Raw genomic sequence first — 21,876 nt, 5'->3', positions numbered from 1 at the left:
GTCCGGACATGTGTATGCGCCTGCACAGATATACCTGACAACAAACTAAGCACACAAATACACTAATGTCCGAGATTTAGAAAATTACAGATGTGAGCCTAATTGTTAGATTCATGAAAAACAGCTAAGAAAATCATATTTCATAACACAAATCTCTTGTATACAATTAGTCCCAAACAATGAAAAGAAAATGTAATTACAGAGAGCAATTAAGAGTTAATTATACAAGAGACTGAGAGAGCAGAGAAGTGATCTCACACAGACCTCACTTGACCTTCAGTAAAACACTCCAAAGTGGTCAGTTGCCGGCATATTAAGGTCGTCCAGGAAGCCCAGCAGGTGTTTGCCACCTGCCGACACAAACGCAGCTTTGGTTTCCTTTTCTATTTGGCTCTCCACGATGACCCGGTGATCAGAGGTGGTCTGGCCAGAGATGGAAACACAAAGAAAGAGACAGAAACAGTGACTTAAATCCTGACCAAGCTGCCATCTGTTCAGACTTGGCCTGTGATAAGTGCTTATTACAGTGACACTTACATATTACTGAACTAAAGTCCATGACTCACTAATGTCATCAAGTTTTTGCATTGGAGACGAATGAGAAACACAAAAAATTGACCTTACGAATAATAGGCCAGCTCAAAGTGAACACAGTCGCTAGATTTGGCTGCTGTCACAAGGTGCATTTCCTTCTAAGTCTAACTCTCATTAACTTCTTCTTAGACATAAAATAAGTATCATTGCCTCCTCTTAGCTTGCTGCAGATACAATCCAACCACGGTTAAACAGAAGAAAACGGATGGAAAGTCTGGCAATTCAAGAAGCAAGCAGGTAGTCACAAATCACCATGACATCGGGGCTTTTGACAAACTGGATGATTAAGTAGCGTGGATGTTATCATCTGCAACATCTCAGATTGTATTCAGACGATATTCCTGCTGTTCATTTACAGTTATGGGAAAATGTCAAATAAATAAAAGTAGCTACATATTTTCAACATACTTGATCAAGCACTCTTGATACTTGTTGAAAAGGTTCTTATTTATAAAGGAGATATACTCAAGCAAATGACACATTCAGTAGATTTTTTGTAAACATTTTCATCATTTCATTAATAAATTAATTACAGAAAAGACCCAAGTGACATACACAAAGCAAGTACATTATTGCACCTTCAAATCACGGGTTTTGGATCAGGTACCAATGATTAGAACCTCTTTAGGGAATGACAGATGGAATGTGTCTTATTTAAACCTCTGCCATATACAGCTTCTTTGCGACTGAAGTGTTTGGTGTCATTATGTCAAGATGTAAAGAGCTCTTCGAGGCTACATCCACACTGATACCGGTATGTATTAATTTTAAAATGTCATATTTAAACTAAATGCTCTACATCCAGCTGAGCATTTCATCACTAATCTCTGTGCATACTAACACGCTTGAATACTGGATATAGGGGATATATAGGTACCAGAATAAACATGAAGCAGGGGGTTGGTTGCTCAGTTGCAGAAAATACATCCCATCAGTGGTTAATCCTGAATTAACCATTGGTAGTCAAGGTATGTCTGCATTTTCTTTTTCAGAAAAAGGTCGCAACAACTGGATAGTGACGAATCAGGTAACGACATGTAGTAACAATAAAAACCTAATCAGAAACCAAACTATAACAGGGTGAAATGTGTCACAAAAGTCTGCAACTTCGGTGTCCTAAAACAGGAGAGTTGTGTGAACATATCGCAAAAGTTGTGAAAAAAAGACTGTGCCACTGAATCTAATTATTTGAAATACATTACTGCATTGTCAGGAAAATCATCTTCAAGTGGCTAAGATTATAAAGAATATCAATTTCCCTAGAAATGGCTAGAAATGGCTGTCCCAGCAATTTCAGACTGATGCAAAAAGAAGTCTCCAAGTAACCCCACAACTTCCATGACAGGATCTGCAGGTAACTCATGTAACCGTTTGCGTCTACAATCAGAACGAGAGAGCACACATTTGACCTGCACTGGAGGTGTGCCAGGAAAAAGCCTCTGCTGTCCAAAAAGAACATTAGAGCAAAACTACAGTTTGCCAGTGAACATGCAGGCAAAGTGCAGGCCTTGTGGAATAATGTGCTCTAGACAGACGAATCAATGACAGAGGTGTTTAGCTACAGTAACAGTAGACGTTTTTGGCACGGACCAAAGACAGCTTTTCAGGAGAAGTGTTATGGCTTGAGGTTACTGCGCTGCCTTGGGGACTGGGCAGATTGCAGTCATTCAATCAAACTGTAAGTTCTGCATCATATCAAAGAGCGGGTGAAGAAATTGTGAGGCCATCTCTCCAAAAGCTTAACATAATGACCCTGTAAGCATACAAGCCAATCCACCCAGGAATGGCTGAAAAAGACGAAATGGAGGGTTATGGAAGGGTCAAGTCAAAGAACAGATTTGAATCCCACTGAAAAGTTGTGAGGGGGGATCTGAAGTACATTTTAAAAAATTCTTGCAACTGAGGGAATACTGCAGGAAGAATGGTCAAAAACTCCAGCAAGAGCTTGTCAGACACTAGCGGAGAATTATGCAAAACACTTACAAAAAGATATTTCAGTTAAGAGCGGCAATACTTCCTTCGAATGGCAAGGGTGTACTTACTTTTTCCACAGAGGAAGATTACATCTATTAATATTTTTGCTGAATAGATGATTGAAAAAGCAAATTTTCCTTGGGGTGTTGTTCAAGTATATCACCTTATCAGGACTACGGTCTCAAGCAGGATCCAATGTTTGTTAACAGTGAAAAAAGCCAACAGTTTCCTCTCGCTTTCAAATGACTGCTAGAGTTTTACAACCCAGTCGTCAAAGCGATGCTTATCTGCTCTAATTAATCATATACTTTCAGAAACACAAGTGGGAATTACGATTATTATAGCTGTATTTGCTATATAATGATTTCATTACCCTCAATTTGTGGACAGATGAGTCACCTATAAGCTTGTTAATCAAGACTGAAGTTTGCATTCAACAAGCCCTCTGCAAATGTCGCTAAAACAAATTTCTTTTGTGCATGCAAATATATTGGTGCACCACAAGTATCCAACAATTAAAGCTAGTGAAATATAGTAGCAAATCTATTTGAGTTTGTATCATATGGATTTAAACCTAAATTATCAAACAGCATTTTCCACTGAGGTGCTTGTCACACTAAAAAGAAATTAATTACAGTAAACACTATAAGATAGATTTCTTATTCACAGAGCCAACACTAAAAAAAAAAAAAAAAAAAAAAAATCAGCCTTGAAAAATACTATACCATAAACCCGGACACCACACAAAATATTCATTTTCAGAGACAAATACAGGCTTTGGAGTATTAAAATAGGTATGAGAGTGGAGGAGTGAGGGAGGAGGAGATGGATTGATACAGGCAAAATGATTCAAGCCAGGTGAAATGCATCAAATTGGAGTAGATAAGGGGAGAATAAGAGAAATTGAGCTATTAAAAGAGGTGCATGACTCTGAGAAGAAAAAACGGAAGGAAGAGAGAGAGAGTGAAGCACTCAGAGGCTGGAGAGGAAAATGAATAGACGCACAGATGAACAGAAGGAAAGAGAGTTGATGAAGGATAGAAAGTTGGAAAAGGCAAAAAGGGGGAGAGAGAGAGAGAGCAGGTGTAAGATTCATGGAGAGCACTTATCCCGAAATATATATGAATCTGTGGCAGGAAATGAGACAGATGCAGAGGAGAGAGGAGGGGAAAAATGGCAGGGAGAGAGCTGCCAGGTTAGAATGACTCTTGCTCAGAGAAGTTGCCTGGGAAAGTTTGCTGGTAATGTTGATGGATGGTCGAGGAAGATGGTGGAGAGGCCATGTGGCGGTGGTTGTGGTGACGGATGGTGATGATGGTGATGGTGGTAAAGGTGGGGGGGAGAGTGCCTCCATCATGCCTGGCTCTAAAATAGCCCTTCATCAGAGCTGTCCAGCAGTGACGCAGCTCAGCCTAATTGCAGCGCCTTGGAGCCACGCGGCATTTTTATTCTAACTGCAGTGAAGCTGTGATGGAGGTTATTCAGACCTGACACGTGGTCCAATTGAAGCAGATGCACTCACACACACATGCATACAAAAAAAGGAAAAGTGGCACATGCACACAAAACACCTGCACTCATTCACCTTTGCATGGCTGCATCTCATGCTGAGAGAGGGCAGCTTGTCCAGAGTTATATTTAGCTGACAGGTGAGATGTGTGCTTGCCATCGACTAGTTCACCAATGTGTTTGTTGCCTACTGGACATACTGAATACATAAAGAAGAACATACACACACACACAGAGCCTGTATGTATTTTTCAAATGTGAATCTCTCCTATTTACAAAAATCCTTTTAACTCCAGGCTCATCTCAGGGCAACCTTTGCTTTCAGGTGTTACCTTGGTCATGAAGGTTCTTGCCAAAGGCACAAAACATTCAGTCACAGGTATCTGGAACTAAATGATATGGTATTTTAATTTATGATCAAAACGACAAGTCAGACAAAAAAAAAAACAAAAAACAAAAAATAAGACCAACGACACTAAACAAAACAAAAAAGAGAAAAAAATTACACAAAAAAGTTAAAAAGCAAAAAAAAATGGACAAACGACACAAAAACTTATACAAACAAGATCAAGAATGGCAAAAGCGAGACAAAAAAACAAAATGACTCAAACACACAATGACAAAAATAAGACAAGAAACACAGGCAAGACAAAAAGGAAACATAAAATGACAGAAACCGGAAACAGAAGGACAAAAATATGAGATAAACGACAAAAGTCAGACAAAAAACAACAAAAACAAGACAAAATATTACAAAAATGACACACAAAATGACAAATGAACAATGAGCAATCTAGTATTTTACTTTATGATCAAAGCAACTTGTCATGGTCTAGAAATTATTTTAAATTTATAGTTTTCGAAATTTCCAATTTGCAGTTAATATCTTCTCTGGGTTTTTTACACTTTACAAAGTCGTCCCATGGGCTGGATTGGACCCTCTGGAGGGCCAGTTTTGGCCCTTGGACCGCATGTTTGACACCCCTGGTCTAGGCTGTCCAGATCTTCCACAATTTGATAAGATAATACTTGCAGATTTCTATATTAGCCTTTATATCAGTGGACATATCTATTCATAACTGCACAGGGAAGATTATCTGGAATCAGGCAATGTCAGAGCCATGATGGTGGGAAACTCAAAGTCTTAGAAACTGGGGGAAAAAAATGTGCTTAGTGCCAAACGGAAATAGCTGTCAATCTTTTATTTACTTAAGTATTCACATAAAGTAGCCCAACTTGCAGAGGTGACAAACCAAACAAATTATGGAACACATAATTACAAAGCTCCTGTTCTGCTGCTTCTTGTGATATATTAACATATTCAGATATTAATAGACATTAGAGATGTAGATATGGATGCAGAGCTGTATGCAGATTGTAAACTTACAATTATTTTTTCTTGCTGATTGACAAGCAACTAGAATTGTTGGCAAGGTCAGTTTGTGCTTCTCCATTTGATATATGCTACACCTCACTGCAAAAAATACTTTGAGAGCACTTCAACCGAGAAGAAGGGACATGAATATGAGTGAAAGTGTGTCCATTTGGCTCTATAGGTTTAAGGATTACTAAGGTAACTTCCATTAACGGTGACGACCTACAGCTAACAATCTTTTAAAAGAATGGTTGCAAACTGAGGAAAAAGCGGTTAAGACATCCTGGCTTTTGGTTCCAAGTATTTGTGAAGCTATTTTTCCACATAATGCATCCAATATTATCATTTTGTCTGAGGCTCCCTGCCTGGTAAATACTCCCAAACTTTCAAACCACAGTTTCTAGCATAGACTTTCTGTTGTATATCTTTAGTTTCCAACTATCTCAGTATCCACCTGAGATAACACCGACAAAATCCTAGTGTTATTTTCTCAGACTTCAGAGTGCTCCCTCTAGAACCCTACATTATGTAACTCGTTCCACAGACTGTGGTAGGTAGCAAACTGACTTTTGTTCGTGAAATCAGTGAGCTGCCCCTTAAATACACTAGAACCTTAATTGATCGTAGTGACTTATTGCCCTTCAGAGTTTTGTGTACATCAGTCTTTTCTTATCAAAACACTTTTAACAAACGCAAACTGAGTGCAGACCTCATGAAAACATCTGCGAATCCAGTTTTAACCTTATACCTACTTCTATTCCAAGCACAAAGTGCAAGACGCATTTTTTTATTAAAATACCAACAACTCGCTTTGTGATGCTTCATTTGAATGAACCTCCCACCTGTGTGCACCTCGCCTCCCACCTGCGCTCTGCACCTGCCGCCAAAATATCACACAGATGCACAAAGTGATTTCCAAGGTCAGGTAATTACCAAACAGTCAGAGCTCTGCTTGTGCTGGCCATTGCAACGCCACTAAAACAGGACCCTTTGAGTCGAAATGTTGGTCCTTTGTGTGGACGTTCTTATTCTAAAAGGGCAGGGTTTTGCAAAGAGAAAAGAACAAGACCTGGCATACACACACACACACACGCACAGATAGGTGTCAAATTAAAGGAAAAACTTGAACTCTTGAACAAAGGGTCATTGCAAATCAATTAGAAGTTGCCCTGAGTGATCACCTTTGTTCTTTGATGAAACATTTCTAACCTGAATGGAGTGGTCTATTCCAAGATGACAATGCCTCCATCCCTAAGGCAAAACGGAGCTACTGAACAGTTTGACGAGTATAAAAAAAGAAGCAAATCATCACCAGACTTCAACCCAATTTAACACATTGTGAGATGTTGGACCGATGTGTTAGACAGCGCTCTTCACCACCATCATCAAACACCAAATGAGGGAACATCTTTGGGAATAACGGTTACCCAACCCTCCAGTAGCGTTCAAGAGACTCAGAGAATCAATGCAAAGGCATGTGGAAGCTGTTTTGGCACGTGGTGACCCGACACCTTACTAAATCGCCTGTCAAATTTGAAATAGCAACACAATATAAAGCCTGAGGTCTTGCCTCAGCCTGACTTGCAGATATTATATGTGATTATATGTTACCATGTCATATGTACACTGTCCATTTAAGCATAGCAAATTAGGAAGCCTGGTTTTCACTTTAGAAACCGTTGCGTGTTGGTTTTTGAAAGTGACATTTTATACACTGTTTAGACAAAACAGTCTCTGATAAGCAGTCAGTAAAGTAACTAAACTGACGCACGGGGAAATGGTTGAAAGGACGAGTGAAAACTGGGAAGAGATTAGACGGGAAGGATAAGAGGGGAGGGATAAAAGCATGACAGGGGAGAGAAAGACGGAGGAGATAAGGGATGAAGGCTCAGAATAGAGAGAGACAGATGAAAGGATGAGGGGGTAGCATGGATGACAGAATGAAGTGAGAGAGGTAAAGTGGGATGAGGAAAAAAAGAGACAGGAGGGTGAAAAGGGAAAAGAGTCGTATATTTGGGGACAAAAAAAGACTGGGTGAACTAGGGTGAAAAGGCTAGGATCACAATAAAACAAACAATCTAGACAACGCTAACAGGCAGAAAATGATCGATTTGTGGCATTTTTGGCATCATTGATGGGCTTTTGTAGTGTTCAAATACTATAAGTCAGTCTTTAAGAATAACATGCTAAAATCTAGAGATTCTGCCTGCATTATATATACACACACAAATGCAATAAGGAAGTAAAATAGTCTGTGGAGGTGAGGTTGGTGACTGCGGTTGAACAAACCTGGCAACAGGTGTCTGGCAGATTGTACGCAGTGTCAGGTGCACATAAACACAAACTCGCACATATACGCAAACACCACCTGATGTCGGGTACACAAGGCCAGACGGTTACTCACTTGGCAGCGCAGAACCAGCCCTTTGGCAGCTTATCTTCAAAAGAAAACCATGTTTTGTTCTTGGTGTCCACATGGTGAGGGTAAAATGATGTCCTCCTAAAAGAGTTGGCTGCATAAAAAGTTTCGGAAGCGCTGGTACCTGCCAAGAGAGGGATACAGTTTGTTAGTCAAATCGGCAGCAGGAAAGTTACATATTATTTTCAGTCTGTCGTGAGACTACAGATACTCTTTGTCCCTTAGTAATGTTTAGAGGAAGCTATGAGAAATGTGAAAAACACACTCAAGTTGTTCTCACAATTCCCAGTTAACAGAAGGAAACCATAAACATTGACTGAAATGAAATCCAAAAACTCACCGCAAGGTACAGCTCTTTGCAACATCATTTAAATGCCAAATGACCAAAAATTCAGACAACAATTGCATTACCTCTTGATTTGATACGACAGTATTTTTTGGTGTAAAACTAAAAACCAACAGTTTAGATTTAATAAAAATGCATGCCCCACAGAGATAATGCAATGCAACAAAAGACAGCACATTTTTAATCATTGAAATCATTTTTTGAATAATTTCTTTGTTCTATTTTATTTTTGATGATAAACTCAACTATCTTTTCTCTGTACAATACCAGATGTTCAATTGGATTCAACTCAGGTGACATTTTTAGCCAGGTCATAGTTTTCACTTCTTCCTTCTTTAGAAATTCTTCTTTGATTTTGGCAGTGTGCTCTGGATCATTATCATGCCGGCCTATTCCTCTACTTCCAAACCTCTGCAGATTGGGAATCATCTTGTCATGATGCCATATACAAGTGTCATCTCAACAACTTTTACATTTATGCAGCCCCATATCATCATACTCCCACCTTGGAGCTTCACTATCAGAACTATGCATACACTGTGGTAGTCCTAGCCAGGTTTACACTAAACATGCTGGAACTCATCTGAGCTGAACTAATTTATCTTGATCATCTGACTAAACTATGCACACTCAATACTGATCAGGCTTCTTTTTCATACACTTCAGCAAAGTTCTCTCTTGCCTCTTTTGTGTGAAAATTCCAGTAAGGGTTCTTTTCTTGGACACCATAAAGGTTGATGTTCTGCACTTCATACTGTCTGAGCTGTCACAGAAACTCTGATTTCCACTGATAACCTCTTTGCAAAATCTGAAGCACTTGCCCACCTGTTTTTAGAGCTAGATTGCACAAATAGCACACTGTCTGTTTCGTCATCTTTCATGGATGGCCACTATAACTAACTAGTGGCATGGCGGCTTGTTCTATGCCTACTAATTACTGCTGCAACTGTGTTCACATTGATGTTTAGCTGTACAGCAATCTTCCTGTATTCTTAAAGTCACACATTAGGTACTTCAGTAGCTCTTTTGTTTCAATGGTGAGAGTTTTTTTTTTTTTTTTTACTTTTGTTGCACTGAGTATCTACTTTGGGGCCTGTATTTTTAAAATAGTCCTTCTATAGTATTTGTTTTTGATTGTTTATAAGATGTCAGCATAGAAACACTGCAGTTATTCAGAGGTCATACAATTGAGAATCATTTGACATTGAAGTGATTCACACCGGAGTGCTTATTTCTGCTGTATATTATATATTTTGCAGCCATAATGCTGTCTTTTGTGGTCTGTTATTTGCTACCTGAAGCCTTGTGACCCACGTCACCACCTGGTAAATGCCTTAGGTTCTGTAGCCTCTTTGAAGTTTCTTGTTTGAGCCAACTGAGTCTTTACACTTGAAGTCCAACACAGGACAGTACTTAAAGTCAAGTATGTTCTGAATGGTGCTACAGTGCTCTACTACAAGAGAGAAAAATCCAAAACAGTTCTGTCTGCAATACTGCTGCAATGGGAATTGTGGTGCGAGGGCCATGCAAACAGAGTATGTGATGTAGAGAGAAAAATAAAACCTGACAAGTTCAAGAGATTTTATATGGCTTTGTTGTACATCCCAAAGTGTGCACACTTCTACTAACCCACTGCTGGAATCAAAGACATAGAGACAACACTTGGAAACAAAGAAATCCATGACAACAAAGCTCTCGGCAGGTATCAACGACAAAAAAAAGTTTAAACTTCTCTCCAAGTTTTCAACTAAAGAAAGCTGACAGTGATGTGAGTGACAATAATAGCATAGAGGCTGAATTAAAAACAGTTGATGTTGATGTTATTTCCAAATCACAGCCATAACAGAGATGAGTTATTCAGCATGAAGCAAAAGATAAAGTAAAGGGATTGAGTGGGGTCGATTCAGTCTTAACATTGGAAACAGCCGGGAAAAGCAACGTCAAAGGTATTGAAGTATAATTCTCAGGTACGTACATTTTACTTGACCATTTTTATTTTATACTACTTTATGCTTCCACTCCAGTACAATTAACCAGGGAAATAAACTCCACTACATTTATTTGACAGTTTTAGATACTGTTGACATATTCAGTGTCATGGCAAGCATTTAATATGAAACATCAACACAGAAAGATTAAATCAGTGGTTTCCAACCTTTTTTGGCTTTTTACTAAAAGTAGTGTGTAGTCAGGCTTAAATGTTCTAAATGGTTCAATAAACATTAAATCGGTCTAATATCTCACCAAAAATCAAAGATCAGATCAAGAAAAATCCCAAAACTGGAAACATATTTTTGGATCAGAACTTATTTTTTTCTTCTTTCCTTCACATTCATCATCTGAAGAATCCTCAGATTTATCCAGTGTCTCTGTATATAATGCTGTATATAAAGTAGTTCAAACCAGCTCCACCTGCAGCAGCTACAACAGTAACATGCTGCTGACACACTGATGCTTCACTATTAATAATTTAATGATGTCATGAATAATAATGTATCAGTGAGGGGTATGTATGCAACACTCAGAAGCAGTAGATGTTGCCTCAGCACCAGCATTTCACACAGGACAAAAAACAAACAACACACACAAAAAAAAACTCCAGCCACAACCTTTAGCTCACGCCAGCAATGCTAAAATATTCTGAATGGTCAAAGCTAGTTGTTGCCAACAATAATATTATCATTAACGGCACTTGTGTCTGTTCCACTCAATCCACAGACATATTATTAAAAGCATCATTATTATTACGTTGTTCATTCTGTATCTTCTTTCTTCTGTGGTTTGTGCTTCGTCATCTGAAGCTGCACGGCTCTGACCTCTAGCTACTGCTCCCACCAATCTGCCCAGTGTTTATTTTTTGTTGTTTGCTGGTCTCTGCTATCCTTTTCTCTCCCCCCTTCACCCTCACCCAAACAGTCGAGGCAGATGTCTGCCATTCCTGAGCCTGGTTCTGCTGGAGGTTTCTTCTTGTTAATATTTAATTAGCCAGGTTAAATTATTTGTTCTGAACTTAATATTCAAATAATCAAGTCAATTTGCATAATAAATAATGCGGCATGATCTAAATTTTAATATTTGATTTTGTCAGGAAAATCTGTATTCTGCATAATCTTGTAGGATTTTAATTGTATATCATAACCATTTATGCCACTGGCAAATTCATAAAATAAATAATACGGTAAGGTCATATAATGAACATTTACATTTGCAAATTTGAAATTTTGTCTTATTTTTCTAATAAAAAGTCCTTTGGCCCATCAACTGTTGTTTTAAATGTGCTGTATAAATAACGGTGATATGACTTGACACGGACTGGAGCAGAACCGTGTGGAAACAGACACACTGAGTAGAGAAGGTGATGTAAAACAGCAGTAGAGACACTCAAACTGAAGTAAATTTCACACAGAACAATATAGCTCAGATTACACCACACACAGAGAGAGTGTGACCTCATTTGCTGCTATATTTATGTGCAAAATCTTTTACAATGCACCTTTAACTACATTTTGTTGCTGTTACTTGTAGACTTTTACAAAAGCACGATTTTTCATGGAGGACTTTTGGAGTGTTTTCACGTAGCTGTGTTGGTACCACTACTCACTGAAAGTAGCTGAAAACTTCTTCCACTACTAATTTTATGTTCCCGGTGCAGTTACATAAAATGCCATCATCAGACAGAAATGGCTCCCCAGAGCTCAGTGATTGGAACAAAACTAAAGTTCAAGTCTCTCAATATTTCTCAAATATATTACATGGTCAACTCCAGTTGGATGAGAGATTAATAAATAGAGAAAAGTAATAATGAAAAGGGAACGGCAATGATATCAAAACTTTTTGCAAAACAGTATTACTTTCCAAGGTAATGTTCTCAGCTATCACATATATATATAAATCATTTAACAAGTTTACATCTCTTCTTTTACAGCCTTATAGATATCAACAGCAAAAGAACGTACATGTGCAGCATCAACTCTGATTAACTTACATGAATGAAGGAGAAAATGCAGTTGTTCATTTAGCATTAAACTCTCCTGACAACATTTTGATTAAATAATGCAAGTTAATGTAGCTAGAAAGTCACCGCAAAAAAAAGTACTCAGCATGAGTTTATTCACTGGATATCATGTCTCATCCACATAGCCCATATTTTGCACACTTTGTACAGCTTTAGTATGGTTTGATGTGCACCTTATAGTTTAGTTTATTATTTCAGAAATCATTCACTGCAAATCTTACAAATCAGGAATAATGTCATTATCCTGACCACTTGAATACAGAGCAAACTTATTACATAATGGCAAGAGTGGAAGACTAATGTCTATGGTGCTGATACGAAAAAGTAAGCACAGAAGAAGCATGAGTTCAGTTGTTGAACTATACAGCTAGAAGGCTTAGATCACTTTCAAAGCAACAGCAGGCTTATTACATTTAACACAATACGTGGTCGACGAGAAATTAATTTGTGTTTCGAACAATGAAAGTTCACTTACACAGAGAAATTGTTATTGTATTGACAAAGGAGTGTCTTTCAGCCAGTGGGATTGTGAGGCAAGCTCAGCTTGATGTAACACTCCCTCCATCATTTAATCATGCGAAACACACAAACATGGAGCTGATTTGTTTGGCTGTCAGTTTGTACCATTTCCATTTCCGTGAGCCTGTGACTGTCAGTGAAATGGATCAAGCTCCATTTCTGTTTTAAGCCATTAATCCTGGCCTGTCTTTGTGCTGAACTATTTTCCTTTTGGAAATGTGTGGTGACACCTGACACTTATAGGTCAGGTTTCCATCCTAACCTGTTCAGACAAGGAGACTTTCTCTGCTGTTGATAAGTTTGGGATCCTCCCTAGCAGGATTTATTTTTTGTTCTAAGTAACATTCTCAGTTCTGCACAGTTCTAGTAATGTTTTCAGATGCAAGTTTGCTATGTAGTTCCCAGAATGTCAGTGTTAAAAGTAGGACAACTTTCTCTAACAACATCCATAACACTATCGTGACCTAACATTCTTAAAACGTTTCAGCATGTTGCACTGAGAAAGTGCTCCCTTTGTTATCCTGTAATGCTCTACGATGTGTTACTTCAACAACATCTCCTAAAGATCCTGAGAATATTACAGGCTAATTGTTCTACATTTGTTGATGTATCTCATTACAGGAGCATTTTATGAGGAAAGTTTTGTCAACTAAGGCCTCAAAAACAATTTTTGAATGTTGGCTAGAGAATGCTTTTCTCCCCCATTGTCATATCATATAATCTGTGGCCCTAAAACATCCTTGAAACACTGTATAAGTGTTGAAGCTAGGTTGTGTCTCTGTTAACGTTTGATCTTATGGGAACATTATTTGAAATGACAAATATCCTTGAATGCTCGTTGAACATGAAATTAAAGCAAGTTCTTTCAACCATCAGTAGAACTTTTAAGTAATGTGACCCAGTGTTGTGGGATCATTCCTTCCTAGCTCGGTCGCTGTCATTCAACAAAGTTGCCATAATCACAGTGTAACTACAGTTTATATAATCCACTTGTTATCTTGTACCTCATTTACAGACAGAACAAAGGAGGTGAAATACCAATAGTGTTGAAACCTTGACACACTTTCAGCTAGTAATCATTATGCTGCATTATTATCCCACTCAAATAAATATAAAATTTCCTTCAACATCTCTCTAGTATTTACTGTTTCTCTTCTGCCTGATATTAGCCAGTAATGGCAAAAATATTCATATTCTATAAAGTACTAACAAGAAACTGTAAAGTACTCTATTACAGAAACTACACCAAAAGTCCTGCAATGAAAATGTTACATAGACAAAAATATGTAAGTATTATTAAAAGTAAAAGTATCCAATCAACTAAAGTGGTTCCTATGTTAGTTAAACTAAAATATATTATAACACAAGAAAGATTATTACTCGTACTAATTTAAAAGCAAGAAGCAACAAGTTATTTTCTTTATGGATTACTAGTATCGACTGTCAAATTAGTTGCTAATTTTTGAAATATTGAATAATTGATTTATCAACTAAATATTTCAACTGTGCTTTAAAAATTGTTGAACAGTTTATAACAAAAATATATTATAAGCTCTTCGTATGTTTTTTATGCAAAAATCTTAATTTATATAGCAACTAAAGCTGTATGCCAAATGTAGCATTTACAAGCAGAGTGTGGCACTAAAAGAAAAGGCTAAAGCACTGACTAAATGTACTTTGTTACATTCATCCATTGATCTTACCTGATATTCCATCATTTCTGGTTACTTCACATACTGAAGTTTATTAACAGTATAAATCTATACTTTGTTCACACATTACATATTATTTTTGAGTTATCATATCACCCAAAACCAGCCCAAACTTTCTCCACTGTCGTGAATAATATGAACCTTTTGATCCTTCATTTTACCCATGTTACATCACTTCATTCTTATTTTGCTAGCCCTCTCACACCAGCATTTCCAGTTTGTTCCAGAGCGAACCAAGGAGTAAGACAAGTCACACTAACTTCAAATATGAATGAGACCAAACCAACAACGGGGACAGACAGACAGACACACAGAGGAGAAAATGCAAACACACGTCTGACAAGTAAAACTGTCACAAGCCTGCTGGGATTGAGCCTTTTGGCAAATAAAGGTAGGGAGGGGGAGATAAACAAGTCGAGCTGAACGGAGAAGCACTCAAGCATGCAAAGGCGATCACACATACCACACACATTTATTCATATATGCTCATGCTGATGCACCTGCACGCGTGTTCACATAAGGAGAGACGCAACAACAAAGCAGATGGTATACTAAGGAGACCAAACTACTCCACAAACCCTATCAGCTGGAATTGAATGAAAGGGGAAAAGTAGATAGAGGAAAAATGGAGGCAAATGAAAGGCGTGCCCATGAATACAAGCACACACACATGAATACACAGAAGTGTTAACAGGTGATAGCATGACTGATTTATAGGCAGATTGGTGGTTGTGTCTCAGCTGTTAGAGCCTTCTCATCCCAGTGCACGGACCGCAATGCACAAACACAGCTGGGAGCAGGCGGAGGGTGAACAGGTGATCGGGACGAGAACAGTACAGAGATAAATATCGAGTCGCTGTGATAAGAGATGGAAAGGCATAAAAGGCACTGAATTTGAAGGAAGAGAAACCGGCAGAGCAATTAGAGGTGGGGGAATGGCACAGAGGGAAGGAGGGAAGAAATAAGCGGTGTTAAGGGGATGAATACGATAAATGGGTGCAGTGGAAATCTTATGTGCACAGAAACTGCAGTGTGTTATCATGTGCTCTTTAGTAATGATTAAGAGGAGATGTTTAGGTTGTGTATTTGTACATGTAAATACCCTAATACTAAAAATAACAGCTGTGTGGACTCGTTCAGGACAAATGTGTCATGGAGGTAGCACATTCTCTATGTCCTTTTTCTTCAGGGCTAATAGTGGTGCTACATTGCAGTGACAGACTAGAAAGCACAGGAAACTGGTAATTGCATTTTAGGAACAACATTGCAAAAAACTCTGCTGACTCCCTTTTGATCTCTCGCCCTCTCCCACTCAGATGTGATCGTCTTTTTACTCTCTGATTAGGACCACTCGGAAAGTCTGGCAGCATCTGTTGGGGGTTCCGATCTGATCTGTGAACCCTTTTCTTCCAAGTAATGCTATACCTGACCATAGTTTTTTGACTTCTGAGTGCTGTAAAGATAAAGAAAAGAAGAAAAATCAATCTGCCTCCTCATTCACATCTAAAAAAAAAAAAAAAATCTACTATTTTGACGTATGAAAATCGCATCCACAGGATCCTGTAAGAACAACGTAGAGCTAAAAAGCATAAATGTGATTCAGCAATCACACTAAATAGAGAGAAGCAAGCCCATTATTACCCTTTGTTGCATTGTAAGTACAGCCTATAGACGTTTGATTACATTAACATGCGTCACGTAATTGGAACATGATAATGCAATTCAATAAAGTTTATTAATTTCACCAGACTAAGCACCCCCATGTGGTAAGAACCCTTCATTTTGATTACTAATCAACATAAATGTGAAAAAAAGAATGCTCAATAATGTAAATCTTTGCAGAATTTGCTGTCTACCGCCTACTACAGCACATTTTCACACTATCTGTTCAAGCTACTGCAGTATAGTTAGTCAAACTCCTTTTACTGTAATATCAGCACCCATTTGTGTGTGACTTGAGCCTCACACAAGAAGAAACAGCTGACCTTAAAACCACTACACAGCCATAGCACTGAGAACTTCATGGTTGACTAGCGCAGCAACACAGAAAACAGCACCAGCAAATGGCAGCAGAAGGCAGCGATGATGACTACACGGTGCTACAAAGTAAGAGGATGGAAAAAGTTTAATATAAAGTGTGGGAGCAGGAGGGTAGAGGAGAGGGAACTCATCTTTAAATGGGACTCGATGAGCCGGTTGTTTGTAGCTGTGAGCTACAATGAATATAGATGTACTGCATAAAGGGAGACAGAAGTAGGGCTTGGCATAGATCCACATTCTTAGATGGTCAGAACTGGATTGTACAGCAGGTGGTAAGAGGAAATTTCTGTGTGTGTGCGTGGTTGTGCAATATGCTAAGTGTGACACCACTGTGGGCAGAAGACTGCAGCAGCAAAAAAGGAGAAATGGTGAGTATACAGACGGGTGATGGATAAAGGAAAAACCAACAGAAAGTGTCCTAGGCAGGTTTTAGGATCACTGCGTCACAACAACTTCAATGCTTTCTGGCTCTGATTCTCCAACTCTATAGAAAAACAAGCCTTTAGTCGTCATAATAATTCAGCCACAACATGTCATCTCATAGCAGTTAACATAGTAAGGTGAAGACCGTACATCTGATCTGGTGATAATGAAGGCTGTAGCATATTCATCCATCCATTTGCTTACTGATCCAGGGTAAGGTCAAGGCGGCAGCGGGCTAAGCAGGGCTTTCCACATGAGACATATAATCCCTCCAGCAAGTTCTGGGTCTGCCCAAGGTTCTCCTACAATAATGTCAACCTCACATCTATGTCGCATGTGCTAAATTAGCACTGTTAGATTAGCAGACTAACTGCCTGCATGTGCATAGTTTATCTCAGCTATTTTGATGTTGCTTCTCATTTTAATTTGTAGATGAATTTAGTTCAAATGTCTGTTTTCTTTGAAAAACTGGCAGATAATATTACTGTCTGACATGTTACATCACTAAATGTGAGAAGCCTCTAAATTAACAGCTGTAGGTCAAACTGATAAATCTACTGAACAGCAGAAATTTGGGGCATCAGAGGAAACGTTGATCATGAGCACCATGTGAAAAACACTTTTTTAAAAACAATGTTTAGGTAATTTGTCAATTTGTCGGTCTTGAACAACATTGTTTAGTTTTTAATCAATGACTAAAAAGGTCAAACTGTTTTAACTGTTTCGGTCCTAAAATATTACTCTTCGTATGTTTTAGTTTAGATTTCATTGAGAAAAAGAGGACATCAGTGAATACTTTGTCATAATTGTAGCTACCGAAAACAACACTATTACCATTTTGCTACAAAATCAGAATCAGTTATACCATGCAGTGCATGTGTGTAAGGACCTGCATTGTTTTTGTTTCTCCACTAATTCAGGTTTTTCCTATAATCTGTCACCCATCTGCACATCAGAGTAAGAAAACACCAGCAATAGCAGCCAAGTCTGGGCTACAGCAACCAATCTGATAGCAGAGAATCAAAGAATGTCTGCCATACAAACTGAACAAGGGGGAACAGAGGGATTAGAGCTGCTGTCTCAAAGGTGAACTATACAAGATGAATGCTTGATGAAGGAAAATGAACTTGAAACAGGAGCGAGGCACATAAACAAACTCAGCTTTTTTCTCCGTAGACTCATTCATTTATGAGTGTCTGCACATCTGTATATGGACAGATGAGCGTGTGAGTGAATATTTGGCCAAAGCAAAATATGTATTTTTGAGTGGTGTCCCAGCAGGATGGCATCGGTGCCAGCACTGTGCTGGTTGAAGAATCTGGGCAAAGGCCTGCAAGGAAACCTCTGGATAAGGACTAAATAAAAACAAAGGAGAGGAAGAGGGAAAGGTTGTGGTATAAAGAAAAGGAATGGTTCGGGTGAGGGCAAATGAAGAGGAGCGAAGAACAAGTGCAAGAATGATAGGAGGAACAGCAGAGGAAGAGAGATGGAGGGATTTGGCCTTTCCGTGGGGGGTCCTGGTATCTCTGCTGTCCAGCACTGGGACTCAGCAGACCACAGAGACAGATAGGTGGCAAATGGGAAGGAAACACAGGAGGTAGTGGATGAAAAATTTCTTGAGCTGGCTGGCTGGCTGTCAGGCACCTGACTCTGAGTCACCAACCTCCTGCAACCCCCTCCTCTCTGTCCTGTAGGGAGGAATGAGTTTATGCAGGAAGAGAGGCTGTTAAGGCGAGAAAGGACTCAGGAGAAAGCAATGGGGTTTCCAGGTAATGATGTGTGAGGGCTAAACAGAGACATGGTTTTAGAGAGACAAAGACTGGGAGGGGGCAGATAGCTTTGATGGGCAACAGGATGACACTGTATGATAGATTCCCCCCCATCCACACACACACTTTGTCTCTACCTGACTGTCTCATTGTGACTGTGTGTATGTGTGTGTTTCCAAAGTACTGCAGATACTCCACTTTCAATTTCAGTCGACATGCCACTTCTATCTCAATCTATCGCTCTGTCTGTCTCTTTCCATCTTTCCATAAATCTCTCAATCTTTTCAGAAGAGCTTTAGATCTTCTCCCCCGCTCTCTCTCTCGCTCTCTCAAAATGTCACTCTCTTCCCCACAGCATTACTTGCTCACAATAAACTAGTATGACCACATCTCTATTTGAACTCTGGTCTGCTGTCGAACACGCTGGAGCTCTGACCCCTTTCTTTTCTGCGTTGTGTCAAGAGGTGGACTAATTCCTTTTGATTTTTTATGTAGCTGTCCTGAGTGGACAGAAAAAGCTGTGTGTTCATTTCCAATCTAAACAGTGAAATGTGTGTGTATTTCTCAAACACTGGGGTGGACCACACATGTGTTAGATGTATATAGGAGTGTCAGCATGTTTTGTTTTCATTCGGAAATTAGCTATTCCACTAGCACAGGTGGGCCCCAGACAAGACTTTGAACAAATAACAACCTACTGTTCTAAATCAATAATCATTATCCTGTTAAAAAAATAAAAAAAATTTACACATCTTGAAAAGCAGTTGTAATTGAAGTTTGTGGCCACTTGAGGGCAGTGTGACAAGGTGTAAATGTGACCCTGGGCTCGCTATGTCAGCTCATTCTGTAGAACATAATGGTTTGTTTGCACTTCAGAAAAAAACGCCTGGCTTGTTTGTATTGCTTTAAACTAACCACAGTCGTTGTGGGTAGGGCTAAGTGAAGGATGTGACTTTGATGTTCCAACTGTCTGCAGCACATGTAGCATCCCAGCGGAGCACACAGCGATGGGGATTCTAGTAGTGTCTTCACAGTGAGTTAAAGTTTTATCGACACTGGTCCCAAAAATCTGCATCATTTGGGCTCAAGTGCTTCATATTCACTGTCTTTTACTTCTGTTTTGGTCTCCAGGCGCTGAGGAAAAAAATCTGTATCGTTCTCTGCGAGCTGCTCCACTATATTCACCAGCTAGTTACTCATTCTGTCTCTCAGCTCCGCTGGACAGATAGCGTCTAGTGGGGGTTTGTCAGAGCTCATTCGGCTCAAAGCAGCTGACTGCTGCAGCTTTTTTGATTGCGTCACATTTAAGAAGGCGAGCAGGTATTATTAGCATGTGCTTCGCCTGTCACTGTGGTCATAATTCCACACAAACACCAGTTTATTTCATTTCTAACGAGTGGATTCTCAGCTGTTCTGTACGGGCTACTGCTGCACCACAGGCATTTCACACGGCACAAACCAGCTGAAAATCCTGTTATCGCTAAGCCTGTTCTGCAGATGCAGACGCATCTACAAGAGAGCGTAAAAATGAACAGCATCTTTTTGTACGTGTACCACAGTGTGTATGGAATGATAAACTTTCACAGTGTACAAACCACACTGGAGCAACAACGCTGTGTGCTGGATCAAATCAATCAATTTTCACAGAAGCTTTACCATCTCAGCCTAGAATCCTGACGAGGAAATGCTACTGAACCAGTAGCCCACTTTTCTGCCTGAACCTTTATTTTCTCCTCAGATGCTGAATGGATGATAATAATAATAATGACAACAAAAGCTCTGTAGCTCTATTGCCAAAAACAAACGGTTACCCTGGAGTGAATAGTGAAACAAAGAAAATGAGGTTGTGCAGATGATAATTTTAGATGCACTGATTACACAGTGAAAGAACATGATGAATGTGAGCAATAACAGCTGCAAAAACTTGTGTAAAAATAGGGTTCTTGTCACAGACTATACTGCTTTCTATTATAAATCTTACACTCATTTCTGTCAACACTTGTACTAACCAGTGCATTATTAAACAAGTCTCCACTCTCTGTACCTGTGAATGTTGATCTTGCTGGTGGAGAGGTTGCTTTCTTTGTACAGCGTTCCAACACTCATTGTCATGGAGCTCAGAGGATATTTCCATTGTACTACTGGGAACCTAAGCAAAGATCAGATGGAAAAAAACACGTCCACATTGAAGAAGTGTTGATAAAAATGGAGGGCACCAATAGAAAATAATGAGGAATTTGCAACTGTGATACAAATACCCATTATTGGTTGATCAAATCACAAATATTTCTCTTGCTTGTCAGCTATCAAGGCTTGCATGCAAAAAGAAAATGAATTATAATTATAATGCCACAGTAGCTTTTCAGCAAACATCTGTTCCATTTTATCTGAGGGTAGCAAAGGGAGTGCATCTTCCACTTCAAGTGACAAAAAAAATGAGGGCACAGTAATGTGCAAAACAAATCAGTGCAAACACAGAGAGAGAAAAAAGTTGTAGGTGTAGCTGCATTTTCATAAATGCTTGCTGTGGTGTGATCATTTCATTGATGACTGGTGCGTTTGTTATTTACCAGGGTTAGAGTGACTAAAAATATAATGTGTCACAATTTAACAGCATTTTTCTCAGGAACATCTGCTCTGCTTTGTCTAGAAGTTGCACTGAGTAGGGATCATTAGTGACAAAAACATGGGCTTACTGTGTGGAGAAAAAAGTTTCGATAGAATCAAGGGCAGCAAGAGAGAAAAAAACATTAAAAGCTTAGTCTGATAACACACATTGTCATTTTTCAGATCACTGATTAATTGTTTTGCAGTCTGTTACAAAAGTTCAAATGGAAAAAAAGACGTTTCAGGAACAGATGCTTCCCTTTATTGGCAGGTTGCCGTCTGTTCCTTTGGTTTTTCTTTATATCTGCAGCTGCTATAGAATAGATAATATTGGAAACAAGGACATCACATCAGTGATGACACCTACACTTCATAAATGCTGTGATGATGATTGTCAAAAAGTGGCAAAATGACCAAAAGCAATTACAATTTCCTTAATGGTGTAATATGCATCACAGACCTCCACTGCCTGCAGCTCCACACACTGAAATCCTTGAAATGTGTTTGGGAGAGGAAGGAGGACAAATCTCTTTTTGGTATTTTCGTTACCTTCCATTTTAACAAGCACTTTTAG

General features: G+C 39.0%; 1 long non-coding RNA gene across 1 annotated transcript; it reads right to left on the bottom strand.

Annotated features, from left to right (window-relative positions):
* Positions 1–270: 270 nt before the first annotated feature.
* Positions 271–20,848, bottom strand: LOC118470627 (uncharacterized). Its single transcript, XR_004847731.2, has 3 exons — positions 20,740–20,848; positions 7,857–7,995; positions 271–423 (listed from the first exon to the last, which is right to left on the bottom strand). It is a non-coding gene; the product is annotated as an uncharacterized LOC118470627 (long non-coding RNA).
* Between the last annotated feature and the right edge of the window lie 1,028 nt (positions 20,849–21,876).

This window comes from Amphiprion ocellaris, chromosome 23 (assembly GCF_022539595.1).
Source record: "Amphiprion ocellaris isolate individual 3 ecotype Okinawa chromosome 23, ASM2253959v1, whole genome shotgun sequence".
Taxonomy (NCBI): Eukaryota; Metazoa; Chordata; class Actinopteri; family Pomacentridae; genus Amphiprion; species Amphiprion ocellaris.
This window is presented reverse-complemented; position numbering and strand designations above follow the sequence as displayed.